The sequence below is a fragment of the Lissotriton vulgaris genome, chromosome 7 (genome assembly GCF_964263255.1).
Source record: "Lissotriton vulgaris chromosome 7, aLisVul1.2, whole genome shotgun sequence".
Lineage (NCBI taxonomy): Eukaryota > Metazoa > Chordata > Amphibia > Caudata > Salamandridae > Lissotriton > Lissotriton vulgaris.
In genome coordinates this window covers 415070964-415080246 of record NC_141695.1, presented here as the reverse complement: position 1 = coordinate 415080246, position 9283 = coordinate 415070964, and the positions used below count along the sequence as shown (strand labels likewise).

General features: G+C 44.9%; 1 protein-coding gene across 2 annotated transcripts in view; it reads left to right on the top strand.

The window, feature by feature from the left end:
* Positions 1-4953: 4953 nt before the first annotated feature.
* The window catches only part of LOC147701764 (sulfotransferase 2A1-like), a 580744-nt gene continuing 576414 nt past the window's right edge, over positions 4954-9283 (top strand). The window contains exon 1 of one of the 2 annotated variants that reach the window (XM_086930381.1): positions 4954-5510. The gene's annotated coding sequence lies outside the window, so the exon portion shown is untranslated. The remainder of the gene's footprint in view (positions 5511-9283) is intronic. The other variant, XM_086930382.1, reaches the window with a different exon arrangement.

The following is a 9283-nucleotide window of genomic DNA, read 5'->3' as shown; positions in this document are numbered from 1 at the left end:
AAGTCGTTTTGAAATGTAGTTATAAAAACTATGGATATTGCTGTGTTTGGTGTCATTTAAGAGCGTTTGACATCAGGTCACTGGAGTTTAACCAATGCATGTGTTAGAAATTGGAGTCTCTAATTCACTGAGGTATGCACCTTTGTCCAAGTAGGGGGCCTTGCTTCTATTCAGGGTAAGGGAGTTACACTCCCCATTGGTAGCTTGGCACAAGCAGACAGGCTTATCCCAAAGGCAATATGTAAAGTATTTGTACTAAAAACTCACAGCAACACAGTGAAAACACCATAAATGGACACCACACCAGTTTAGATAAATAAAGTTTCGTTATATAAACCAAACAATACCAAAGTGACAAAAATCCAACAAGATATCACCTTAAAAATGATTATAGCAAGAATAGAACTTGTACAAAACAAATAGATTGGCGCCGACCGCGAGGTGCACGGCATAAGGCATGGAGTCACATAGACCCCCAAACAACAGTACCTTGGAAACAAACGCCATGAACGATGCACAGCGTCGTGGAGATGAGGCGTTGGTGCCGAGGTTGAGGCCGGTTCCCTGGCTGCCACAGGAAGGCAGGGTGAGGAGTTGTGTCCACGAGGAGGTGACATATTGAGTCCAGCACAGGGGAAGTAAGGTTGCATCAGCGATGAGGTGTTGGTTCCAGTGAGGTGATGTGAAGTCAAAGAGTTTGTGGAGTCACCCTCATCTGTTATCGGCTCTGCAATAACGGGATGCAGGTGCCTGCGGTGTCAGTTCGAGCACTGACTTCAGGAAGGCCGATAACTGTTGGCATTGAAGGGCGTCACAGCTACGGTGCAGGTGGGGCGGTGCATCACCCACTTCATGAGCGGTGCCCCTGGCATTGTTGCGGGTCTTAGAGTTATCGCTGATGGGATCACAGATGGTTTTCATGCTTTGCAGCTCCAACCACACAATTCCCAGGGCCCAGGAACTGGAATTGGCAGCCTTTTGAATACAGGAATCCACAGAGGAGTCTATGTGCTGATCTGTGGGATGCAGGTGAAGTATTATTGTCTCTGAGACTTCAGAACAGGAGGCCAGCACACACAAGCCCTTGGAGATTCTTCTTCAAGCAGGTTCACAGCCATATTCCAGTCTATGTCTTCTCCTTGGCAGTAGCAGTAACTGCAGGCCAACCCAGCAAAGCACACACAGCAAAGCAGCAGAGGTTCCTCCTGAGTCCAGAAGTGATCTAATTCTCTGGGTTTAAGGTCCAATAGTTATACCCCATTTCCTCTTTGTTTCTCTTTGTTCTATTTGTGGCAAGGGTCTCTGAGCCCTGTCTAAACCAGTTCTGCCCTCTCTAGCCCAGCTTCACTACAGGAGGTAGAGACAGCATTGCGCAGAGGAGACACTGCCTATTCAGGTGTTAGTGAAAACTCCTCCCACCACTCTAAATGCAGACAAGGTCTGTTGAGCCCAGCTATGAGTCACCTAGGAAAGCCAGGACACACAACAATCCCCCCCCCCTTTGCGGCTGTCTACAGTAAATGCACATCCCCAGTCCCTGTCACTCCAAAGCCAGACAGTTAATACACAAACAGCAGAGGCACACAGAATGATTAAATAAGAAAATGCCTACTTTCTAAAAGTATTTACAACAAGGGGTGGTGAGGGACAGAGTCTCTGAATTAAACAGAATACTCTCACCCAGTCAAGAGATCAGGGCTAGATCCAACACCGTTTTTTAGCTCACTGCACCATCCCAGTTTCAGAACCTGGCTGTATGCAAATTAGTCTGTTCCTGTCCCAGTGCATGATGGGAACAGGGCAAACCAAACTACAAAAGCCAATTCTTACACTGGGAAGGAAACAAGCTACCGGGGACCGGTTTCTGGCATTTCAGCCTCTTCGGCCCGGCTTGCTTGAATCCTGATGGTGCAATGAGCAAGGGACTCACATCTGAGCATACCCTTCCACGCTTAGGGTGGACAAAAATATTTACAACAAGGGGTGGTGAGGGACAGAGTCTCTGAATTAAACAGAGATCTTTGGACTGGGTAAGAGTGGTCTGCTTAATTCAGACACTCTGTTCATCACCACCCCCTTTTCTGTATCGTTTTTGGCCACTATAGGTGTGGCAGGGTATACTCAGACATGAGTCCCTTTCTCACTGCTCCATCAGGATTCAAGCAAGCCGGGCCGAAGAGGCTGAAATGCCAGAAACCGGTCCCCGGTAGCTTGTCTCCTTTCTGGTAAAGAATTGGCTTGGTAGTTTAGTCTGCCCTGTTCCCATGATGCACTGGGCCAGGGACAGACTGATTTGCATATAGCCATGTTCTGACCTGGGATGGGGCAGTGAGATAAATAACGGTGATGGATCAAGCCCTGATCTTTGGACTGGGTAAGAGTGGTCTGCTCAATTCAGACACTCTGTTCATCACCACCCCCTTTTGTAAATCGATTTTGGCCACTATAGGTGTGGCAGGGTATACTCAGACATGAGTCCCTTTCTCACTGCTCCATCAGGATTCAAGCAAGCCGGGCCGAAGAGGCTGAAATGCCAGAAACCGGTCCCCGGTAGCTTGTCTCCTTTCTGGTAAAGAATTGGCTTGGTAGTTTAGTCTGCCCTGTTCCCATGATGCACTGGGCCAGGGACAGACTGATTTGCATATAGCCATGTTCTGAGCTGGGATGGGGCAGTGAGATAAATAACGGTGATGGATCAAGCCCTGATCTTTGGACTGGGTAAGAGTGGTCTGCTCAATTCAGACACTCTGTTCATCACCACCCCCTTTTGTAAAATTACTTTCTAAAAGTGGCATTTTCAAATACACAATTTAAAAACCATCTCCCTAAAAAGATGTGTTATTAAATTCGGAGTTCAGAGAGCCTAAATAACATTTCTCGATCTTGTTCCAACGGAAATGCATACGTGTAAGAAGATGATACTAAGCAACTCCCATGTTAGCATATGGAATAGTTAGCTTTTCAATGGTGAAACATGAAATACACAGTATTTCATTATCAGGATGTCACACACACCAGTACATGTCCTAGCTTTCACATACACTGCACCCTGCCCATGGGTGTAACTTGGGCCTACCTAAGGGGTGCCTTATATGTAAGAAAAGGGAAGGTTAGGGCATGGCAAGTTGGTGCACTTGCCAGGTCGACATGGCAGTTTAAAACTGTGTGAGCATACACTGCTGTGGCAGGTATAAGTTACCTTTGCATGGCTACTTCTGTGGGTGGCACAATCAGTGCTACAGGCCCACTAGTATCATTTGATTTACAGACCCTGAGCCTTACCAGTAAACCAAATATGCCATTCATTGATAACCAATCATAATAATTTACACAGGGAGTATATGCACTTTAGCCCTGATTAGCAGTGGTAAAGTGCCCAGAGTCCTAAAGACAACACAAACAGGTCAGGAAAAATTGGAGGAAGAAGCAAAATCTTTGGAGATGACCCTGCAAAAAGGGCCATTTCCAACAGCATGGGAGATACACTAAGATTGCATCTACTACCATAGAGTTTCCTCTTTCCCTTTGCACTCAAAAATATGTGTTGTCATGTTCATGTCACAGAGAACCCAGTAAACTACTAATTCTTTTTGCAAACCATATGCACTAGTTTTCTCCATTAGTGGGTTAGGGAGCATGTCCTTGGTTGGGGTGAATACAAGTTTATATGGGAATGACTCCAGAGGAGCTATGGCCTCCAAAGCATTTTGGGCTAGGGCTTCACTGGAAGACATTCTCGGGTTTGCTGACCACCCAAACCTACTTAATTTTAAAAAAATTATTGAAAAGTGATACAGAATGCGGCTTTGTTGTTTTACAAAATTATTTAAACATGCATAACAGAGACTGAAGTCTTGCCACAAAAATTGTAAATTCTCCTAGCTATTAGTGAATGGAAATATTATCCCAACTATTTATAACCTCTCCCCTAATTGCGACCTCAAACATATTTTCTATCTAGTGCCAGTCGTGTCTGCCCTAGAGACACCCTAGGATACCGATGATGGACACAGCTTCTAGGAAGGAATATTAGTGGCACCGAGATGAGGATGAGGATTTTCTTCTAACAAAAGATGACGAAACAAGAACTCTTGTGGTTGTTATTGGGATTTGTCTTATTCTTTATGGGGTTTTTTTCCCCTATGTAATTTGACGGCAGGCATCAATAAAAATGTCAATGGGTAAAAGTAGTCCATATTTATTGGTTATATTAGTCTACTTATTGTGTTTTCAGCTCCTGCCCAGGTGAGCAGATTATGCATGTTGTCGTTTTACTTTGGAAGCATGTGCTACTAAAACTAAAATAGCAACAAAAGAGATTGCATAATATTCGCCTCTGTCTTTAATTAAAACATCAAACATTCAAGTAGTTTGTGTACTTTATCATGTATGTATATATTCCTACATAAGCTATTAGAAGATGCTCATTAGCTCAACCACTTCTGTGAATATTAGTCTTAAATATATGTGAAGACACAGCAACATGTATGAGATCTGAAGCAAAACATGAGTGGATGAAACACTCTGCCCAGTCTACACACATCAATTACATGAACAGAACCTAAAAACACCATAGTAGTTGAACGTCTATATGCCAAGTAGATGACTTCAGCCAGGCTGTTTTTTTCAGCAAATAAAAAGAGTATGCTGGGACTTGTAGGCTAAAGTCTTAAATAGGAAAACCACAATTCCTAGCTTCCCAAGGATACATCCTGACTCCATGGTAATGTAAACGTCAAATTTACAATCCACTTTTTAATTATACAAATCATTTTAATTTAATCTACTAGTTCGATTGATGAGGACCAGGATGACACCTCACCTCGTGCGTTTGGTTGTAAAATTAAAGACCGATAAAGGAATAGGGTGTCCCGGGTAACGCTTAATGCTGTGGAGTAAAAAAAAAAAAAAACAGGACTGGATATCAGGGGCGTTACATTTACAGGGTTGGATAGGGATGGAAAAATCAAAGAAAGTGGCCCACATTTGTGTATTGTTCCTTTTCGCAAATTACTGCTTCATTTTTCAAAGTATAATAGAAAGAAGCAGGGGGAGGGTTGCCTAAAAGAGGAATGTTTACTTAACTTCACTGAGATTGAAAAAAGCAAACCTACCAGGACACCTTGTGCACGCGGGGTTATCTGAACAGTTTAGACACTGGGCTGCCAGGAAATGCGGCTCAGAGCTGGAAATCAGACCAATGCGACCCTGGGGGCTAACAAAGGGCCCCGCAACCCCCACGTTTCGGGATAGAAGCCGCCTCACGAGATGACATCAGTGCGATTCGAATGATTTTTTACAGCTGAAGTGTGACGACACGACGCACTCAGGTCTTAGACTGCTCTAAAATCAATTCGTAGTAAAAATAAAAATAACAAACTGTTGCTACTTTAACTTTGTGGATACCGCGTGACCTGCTTTCTTTCTGATGTCAATTCAACCCTTGAAAAGAAGATTCTGCGGTAGTCATTTCCTGACCACCCGTTTGCCATCGTCGACAGTAAAAGCAGGTAGGTTATTGCACAACTACTGTTTAATGCGTTTCCCCCGTACCTATGTGTGTTTAAGTCATCTCGCGCAAAATTACATTTTTGCGTCAAAAACTATACGTTTTCTGTAGGCATGGAACTCAAAATGCAGTTACAATGCAAAAGAAAAGTGAGTTTAAAAACGAACCGTTACATTGATTGTGTGCAATGTGTTTTTAAAGCTAAATGAATCTTGAGTATTCACAATGCTACAGCAACCCCAAAAAGTTATGTTTGCATTTTTTTAAATCTTGTTTTAGACAGAAACGGTTCCGAGTGAAAGGGTAAACAAAACTTGTTTTGAGTCTTTGAGGCTATTAAGAGAAATGTTCCCCACACTCACTGCGCAGTCGTTTGCTGCTCAAGTAGATTTTTAGACACGTCTTGCGGCCCAATATATCAGTCCTGGATTTTTACTGATTAACCCTGAGGTATTCTCCATTATGGTTTGCAAAGCCCACAAAAAATGCGCTTGCAGTGGATTGTCACTGGAATGGGGGAAGCTGTCACATGTGCTCCTCATCAAAGAGAACTGACAAATCAATTATACCAACACTTTGTGCGACTACGCTGGAAATAATGCAGTTACAAAACTCAGTATACAATGTGCGATATAAGTCGGCCTCCGAGCACTCGTGTTTCCCAGGACCATGGTTGAGTCGAAGTATTTTTTCTATTAAATCTGGGACTTGTGATTTAAAAATGGTATTCAGCAGAACTATTGGTCCCACAATGCAAAGGAAACAACTTGCCGGGACTACTCGGGCACAGATACGTATATAACCTGAGCATTCCAGGCCTATCAGATGTGTGCATGTTGGGTTTGGCCTTGATAGATTGTGTTTTTGAACAGTGAAGCAGTTGTTTTCTCATCAGCTTCCCTGCCGGTTGGACTTTTCAGTGCTTCAGTACGTAACGTTGCCAGTCCTGAAAAGTTCCTATTTGCATGGTCAACTATAAACTAAGCAGGCATTGGTAAACGCATTCGGTTTCTTCGCCTATGTGTTATGTGTATTAATAAGGTGTTTTGTTGTTGTTTTTTTTTCATTTTTAGCTATAGCAGTTGAGCTATATAAACTAGAACAAGTATTGGCATAGCCAATAGGTCTCGCCTTTGAGACCTTATAAGTGTTTAGCCATGCAACAGTTGATGTTGTTGCACCAAAGATATTGTGCTGATAACTAATCACTTATAAGGTTCCAAAGGCTAGACCTATTGGTTATGCCAATGCTTGTTTGTTGTTTTTAGGGAACCTTCACAAAGGTCAGTATAACACTTTTCAGCTTTGTGTACTTTGTTAACCTGCTTTGCTTCAGGATCTCCATGTACATAAATATTAGTTTTACTATAATGCAGGTCCCATGCGTCCTTGTTGAACACGTAAAAGATTTACTTTGCAGAAAACAGAAAGAATGCATGTAATTTCCAGCCTATTAAATAATTATTGCTAAAAAGCATTAAGTGTGAATCACACCGCGTGTTTGGGTCGGGTGGGCGCTGGTAGCATGAAAATGATCCACTGTTAGGAGAAAAAGCATTCAGATGGTGAAGTGAACCAGGGGAAATCTCGAAGTAAGTTAAGTGTGAAAACTAGGAGTTTTTCAAAAGTTTGTGGCCGAAATGTTCCTTTGTACATCCGTCATTATAATTCTATTTCAGGACAGGAGGCTCCGATTATGCTAGTCTCATTTCTTTATTTAGAAATGCCCAGCAGCCATGTAAAAACTACATTACCCAGAAACACTTGGGTCATAACCATAGAGTCTGTACTATAAATAAGCATGTAGACAATCCAACTTCCTCTTTCTTTGCTGCTCCGCAGCCAGATAAGTGCTTTCCTTTTATTGACATTTCTAATTGATTATAATTGTGCTATTTTGCTTAGCGCTTTGCTCGCGCTTGTTGCCGCGTTACTTTTGCGCTTGGTTCGCGCTTTGTTTCGCTTCTGCGGTTTTCGTTGCTAATTGCCGCTTGGTTTCCGGATCTTGCGGCGCTCGCGGCAGGGAGCTTGAGTTCACTTCCCGGGGTGGGCGCGTGTCGCCTGGGTCCCCGCTTCTTGTGGAGTGGAGCTAGGGGTCAGAGCAGCCTCGCGCGCATCTTGCGCAAGCTGCTCCTTGTCTGTGGGGCTTGCCGGCTGCCGCGCATGCGCGGTGCACATTTTCTTCGTTCCTCGCATTCCTCAGGGAACGGAGCCGGCTGCCAGTTCGTCTTTGAAACAAACACGCCCACGGCCTCACAGCTGTCCCCGTTTGACACCGGAGCTTCAGATAGAGCCCCGGTTGGATAATTTGCATAGGCCTTGCCGAGAGTGAGCATTTTTTGTTGTCAGCAAGCCTCCCTCCACTCTTTACAAGTTTGTTACACGCAGTTTTTCTGCATTCTCTTGCTTGCTGCGAGGTTTTTTCCCTCCCTCAGACTTTGCCACTGGCATACAGGATTTTTAAGTCACCTAGTTGGCAATTTGAATACACACTACCAGTGTGCCATGAGTGATTCCTATTATTATGAGGAGGAAGGTGACTATGAAGAAGAGGGGACGGAGTTCTTTGAACAGGACCTGGTTGAAGCCCTGGACAAAGGGGTTCAACATTCCATGAATAAGGCGCTTGTACGCGCCATTATGCCCCTTAAGCGCCATTTAACAAAATATGCGCAGCAACAAGGTTGGATGCCTTCTAAGAAGTCCTCTTCATCTCCTGGCAATCCCCATACCTCTGGCTGGCGCAGACCTTATCCTCTTCCAAGTCTAAAGCTGTTCCGGTGGAAGTTGACAGTGATGACCAACACTCTTCCTCGTCCTCCTCTGAGGTGCTTCCTCCACCGCCAAAGAAACGAAAATGTAAAGAACATTTTGTTGGTGCTCCTAGTCACCCTCCCGTTTTGACTTACGAGCCTGCAGACATAGTGCATCCTCATTCCACTGCGTGGCTCCCCTCTCCGGCTGTGGCGGAGTATGTTCAGCAACATATCCGCCAGCCATTTGATAAGGACGTGCGTGCGCGTCTCCGCTCAGAGTGTCCGCGGCCTGATTTGGCGGATAACCTAGTGGACACGCCTGAGGTCGACCCTACCATGCTGACCTACTTACGAAACTTCGCTAAGGACCCCAAGAAGGGTCTGGATCGGCCCTGGCGGGCTTGTCAGGACAAGGTCTTAGATCTCCTGGGACCTCTTACTAAGATCTTGGATCTAGGTTTCATGGCTAAGGAAGGCTCCTCCACTGTTGATCCTGATGAGTTAATTGAATGGGCGCAGCAAGCAATTTGTCAGCTGGGAAACGCCAACTGTGCGCTTTCTAGTGAGCGTCGGCAGTCCATTCTCCTCAAGTTGGACCCAAAATTGGCCGAACCTTCGGCTTCCAAGGCAGGGGCTGCGGCTCAGGGCCTCCTTTTCGGCCAACCATTTTTGAAGGAGCTCACTCACTTTGTCAGTACTTTCAGAAGCATTGACAAAGCCCAGGCATCTTTGAAGCGGGCCATGCGTCCGGTTTTCAACAGGGCCGGACGATACAGGGGACGCTCGTCCGGCCGAGGTCAGCACCCACCCAACCAGAGAGGGTATCAGTCCCATAGAGGAGGACACCAGGATTCGGGCTACGCCCAACGTTCCAATTTCTACCCTTCCAGAAAAGGACGTGGCCACTATAAGAAGGGAGGTTCCGTTGGCGTTTCCAGAGGATATCCGGATTCCGCCACTTCAAGGGAGACTTCTTCCTGCATGCAGTGTTGTTCTGGGGGCAGGATTTGCCTTTTTC